This window comes from Anarrhichthys ocellatus, unplaced genomic scaffold, assembly GCF_004355925.1.
Source record: "Anarrhichthys ocellatus isolate YVR2014 unplaced genomic scaffold, GSC_Weel_1.0 scaffold7, whole genome shotgun sequence".
Taxonomy (NCBI): domain Eukaryota; kingdom Metazoa; phylum Chordata; class Actinopteri; order Perciformes; family Anarhichadidae; genus Anarrhichthys; species Anarrhichthys ocellatus.
Genome location: NW_022280037.1, coordinates 10508335 through 10513765, shown reverse-complemented (window position 1 = coordinate 10513765; position 5431 = coordinate 10508335).

The following is a 5431-nucleotide window of genomic DNA, read 5'->3' as shown; positions in this document are numbered from 1 at the left end:
GGGGTTAAACTATATACTGGAACGATGTCTTCACATTTCTAAGAGTTATGTATCTTGCCTAGGTAAAAGTATGACATTGTATTTTATTTATTTACTGATATCTTGCTCTCACTCGAGTTTCCACCTTTTCAATCAGAAAAAAAAGAAGAAAAAAAAACCTGTGTTGCTGCAGAGGTAAATTCAGAGGTATTTTTGTACTCTTCCTTCCATGCACTTTGCTGTATAGTTCTATTTATGGAGACTTCTACTTGTACACGTGCAAAAGGCCAATATTAAAGGTGTCACTATGGACTGAACAGAGTGCCTGTGGAGGGAGAGGCGTTGGCTGCGGCCGCCCACACTGACGAGCTCTTCGCTCAACTCAAGAGTTTCTTCCTAAAATGGTGCATAACCATTTTTAAAGCTGCATTAATAGATTTTTGGCCGCTTGGGGGCAGCTGAAACCTTATAGACCGGCATCACATCGATGTGTCGGGCGCCTTGATGTTTTGTGCCGATGAGGTCTATAGAAACCTGAAGTCCTGATGCTGCTAGCTGTTGTTTCGCTAGCCTTTGTATCTCAGCACAAAATGTAGGGTTTCTCTCATCTGTATGTCTGAAAAATGTTAATCATGTTCCTGGGTTCCACTTTTTGAAAATACATAAATGAGTATCTACAAAGTTCAACGCTTCACGATACCTTCAAATTAAACAATTCATTTGTTACAGAAAGCTATTGCCCCGACAAACATTTTCCTAACTTTCTGCCATAACCATGATATACACCAACACTATCTTACAATGTAATTTTTCCGACTATTTAGCTGTAATTTCTGCCGTCACAAATCTGCTAACTTTAACCATTCGAGGTCAACGCTTAACCTCGACCATCTCGCGAGAGTTTCGCAAATCAAAGGTTACCATCGAGACAAAATCGTTCGGTGCTTTCTGACTACTATTGTTACAGCGAGCCGTTCGTCTCGCCTGCGGACTATAGCATCATTCTGTCGACCTGGTGACATTTAACCTGCAATGGTCCAAGGTTTACGGAAGCATGTTAAATGCCACTGAAAACAGATTTATACTTTTTATTGTTATTATTGTTTACCTTAATTTCCTTGTGCTTAGTTACACCTCCAGTAGACACACGTCAGTGTTAGCATTTATTTGGAGTCGTGTTTTTTAAAACCTGATGAATGTTAGTCCAATTTGATCTTTTAGCTTTGTTTTGTTGACTGCTGATGAAAATATCTGTCTCTTCAGCTGCTAAATGCTCCACTTTGGTCACAAGCTGGACGCTATCTTTGATTGATGTTTGGTGCTGTGAAGGTAGCGTAAACTGCTCAAAAAATTGGAACTGAGGGGAACTGGCAGACTTTGGGGTTTTTCAATTAGTGCAGCTTTAACAAAGAAAAATCTTAATTTTCTTGACATTACATAAAATCAAGGTGGTTCCTATATCAGATGTGTAGGTGTTTTGTTGGCAGCACTTCAAAGAAAATGACTCAAATTTGGCTTCATGTTTTTCCATAACAACCTTTGCTCATTATGTAAAGAGTGGGTGTCAGTGCTGCTCATTTTGGATTGAAACTCTTCAGTGAAGAAGCAGGTGTGGGTGTCAGAGCAGCAGATAGCTCCAGGATGAATATGAAGGTAGCCTGATGCTGAATGCTGTTTAACACACGACTGGTGCTTTTTAAATAACAAGAGTAAAAAAAACACAAATTACACTTTTAAAACTCCCAAGAAGCAGCAGAAAAATATGTTTATAACTTAATTTGAATAAAAGTGTATGTTAGTATATAGCAAATCGATTCTTGGCTAATTTAAAAATCACCCAAGAGATTACCAAAGAGGTGTGATGAAACATCTGTTTAAAAAAATGAAATAAAATCAAAAGTAAACAAAAAAAAGAGTGACAGTAAGTGGCAGTAACACTGTATTTCCACGAGGGGGATGTCAATCTCCAGTCCCTGTGGTCATCCCTTCTTCTATTTCTCTACGTAGCACTCTTCCTCCTCCTCTTCCTCCTTAGTGTTCTTCCTTTGTGGTGGGCAGTGTTGTAAATACGTCTCGTGGCTGAATCGGATGCCCCTTTTCCTGGCCCTGGACCACACCTGCTCACCCCACTCCGTCTCTGTCCTCTAACACATATATAAACACACACACATTAAGAGTAGAGTGAGGGGTCTACTGCTGCACAAGAGGGAGGACACTAGGCTGACTGTCCCATTCAGAGGCAACACAAAACCCACATTATGTACATCATTTTCAGTGTATGTTTACATAGACACAGCATAGGTGTACGGGGGGGGGGGGGCATGTCAACACGACTCACATCTCATCTAACAGGATATCTGCAGTCGCTTCATCTGAGCCAGTGTCAGTGGAAGTGTGACGTTTTTATTATCTTCTTTTTGGGGCTCACTGTTTGCCCTTTCCCTTGTTCAAATCCTAAAATATTTTCAATCTCGAGTTCAGCAGGTATTCATGATGTCAAGGAATTGCCAGTGTTCTTAGTTTTATCTTCGCCTTTAACGGCTATTTGTATATTTCATTTGGTTGTATTTTTTTATCTGTCGGGGATGTGTTGAGCTGAACGTCAACCAGTGTGTGATTGTGTGCTGTGCATGTCGCCAGGCTGTGCGTCCTCTTCGCACTCGTGTGTGTGTGTGTGTGTGTGTGTGTGTCTGTGGATGTGTGTGTAGGTGTGTGTGTATGTGTACGTGTGTGTGTGCATGCACAGGTGGGGTTGTTCTTCACAGGGGCTCTAAATTGGTTATGTTATTGTGTCTTAAAAATACATGTCTTAATTCTGTAAAAGATGAAAAATATTTATCATTCACTTCACCTCTCAAGGCACCAGTCTACCTTTTCCTTTTGTTTCTCAGCCTGCGGGGTAGAAGTGAAATATCACCGTGTAGGAATTGGACAAATGAAGTTGTGAAACACTGAGGAAAGCTTAATTGATCGGGTGAATACTGTTCTTTTTAACTTCTTTGTTTTTTCTGGCCTGCGATGAGATGTCAAAATTTAAAAAAAGCAAATTTCCAAAGCTGACGGTGTTTTGAGATCAACCCGTTCTGTTTCTTCTACTGTGGAATAAAAGCAGCTTTCTGGTTCACAAGCAAACTCTAGTTGCACTGACTAAAATCTAAAAACTATTAATCGTATCGTCACTGTCCACAAATTATCTTTTCAGGAATGAATAACTGTTTTTTTGAGATTATATGTTTTAAAAGGTTTCCACAAACAAACCAAAATCCTCAAAACTCACGATAAAAGTTAAAAAAATCTCCAAAAAAGTTATTTGGAGTTTCACAAAACAATAGTGATGGGTTGCATCAGTGCATGCTGTTATTTAATTATGTGGCAGTGAAAAAGCACAAGCCTGTCGTCCCAAACTGGTCACATGGAGGTGTGGATTTCTTTTTGTGATACACGGTTCCTGGCATGGATTAAATGAAATATGTTTATTTGATAATGGCACGTTTAATTTTGCTTTTCCCATCCAATCCAGACACTAAGTGAAACAAGTATTTTGTCCCATTAAAAACACATTGTTCTCATTTTGTAGATGCTCTTAGTTCATTTCTATGAAACCAGTTCTCTGTCTATTATCTCATAACTTTATATCAATGCTCTCCATATCTGTTGGTTGCACTTCACTGCATATCTTAAATAAATTGAATTGAATATCTGCATCAAAATCCAGCAAAGCCTCCTGGAAGTGTTAAATCAGACCACATGTTGCCTGCTGTGGGAGGTTTTTGTGTTTTTCATAATGCTGTTAAAGTAGCTGAGAGCAGAACGGCAGAGGAACTTTGTTTACAATTTGCAAACTGCTAAATATTTAGTTGTTTTTTTTTTAACAGAGGCAATGGTCCTGTAAGCTGCAGAAAAGTAACAGTGAGATTTTTGTTCAAATCCGAAGTTTATTCTGGGATTTCCTGGTACATAAAAGCTTAAATAATTATCAAAGGGTCCTGTCTATCTCACTTTAATACACTCTGTCTTTCTCTCACCCTCACAAGATATAGCCTTAAAAATGCCCTCCATTGTGCCCGATATCTAATAAAAGAGCTTGATCTTAGAAGAAAAAATCAAAATGCAGAAAAAAGCTGTCACACATATGGAAGAACATCTCCGCAAGAAAGAGAAAAAATATATATACAATAAAGATCATAATAAAACAAAACAAGTAAGAGATAAAAAGTCACAACTTTGACTTCTCTCATCATTTTTATTTAGTGAGCTAAAATGTAGAGTTGTATTGTTGACTCACTGTTTAAAAAACGTGACTTAGTTAGCAAGATCTGACTCATATCTGATAATTTTTACTATGTCATTTTTTCATAATTCTTACTTTGTAAATTAAAACTTTCCCTTTTTCTCATAATTTTGACTCAGTAAGATACATTGCTGGCTTTTCATAATTCTGATTCAGTATATCATCATTTTCATATAGTATGCATATTGACTGGCCAACAGTATTTTTATTTTTAATGTGACTAACTTTCCATCTGTTTTTTTTCTTTCACTGGCACAAATGGGCTTCCATACATACGTTATCTTCTCTGTCACAATTTCCCCAAATACATTCTTTTTTTATTTACCACCTCTGTGTGACTACTCTGATGATATCCCGTATCTATAAATACAAACCTTAAAAGTGCAAAATCCCCATGAAATGTGTCAGGAAGTGGACTGAAGTTGAGTCTCGGTTGGATTCGTCACTCGTGCTCTTTGGCTCATTGATCCATTTTTGCAGACCAAACACTGAAACACTGTTATTGCATCTCCACTGTTCGTACAGGACAGGTTTACCTGAACTGTCCTCAAAGCTCAAAGTATATTCCTGATGTCTCACCACATCACATTTAGGGTTTATTTCCTTGTGTTGTTTCTCACGGACAGGATGGAATTTAATCAAGTAAAAAAAAGAAATTTGAGAATCTCTGAATCCTTTTCAAGAATCTGTTTCTAACAGGAGGGACATTTGTTTGACTTTCAACTACACACACATACACACACACACACACACACACACACACACACCTGATCCTGTCATCACATCACTGAAGTAGTTGGGATTGTTCATTTGACTGTTTGTTATGTTGACTGTTTTTTACTCCTTTCTATGGATTCTGTTTTTATTTCAGGGAATTATGCATGGAATTTAACATTAGTTGAGTATTTTGTTATGTTTTGGTCATTTTTGTTTTTTGAGGGGGGGGGGGGGGTCAATAACTAAATAAAGGAGACAATTTGAAGAAAAGAAAACGCTTCCTTGTGTGTGTTTAATTGGCGTGCAGCCGGTTCACGCTGTGAGGAGAGAGGGGGACCAGCGTTTGACGCTGAAGAGGGCGAGAGCTAAACTGTTGCTGACGTGTCCGTGCACCAATAGGAAGCCGGGGATGACTCGCACGTTGGTACAATTGGCTTAAAAATA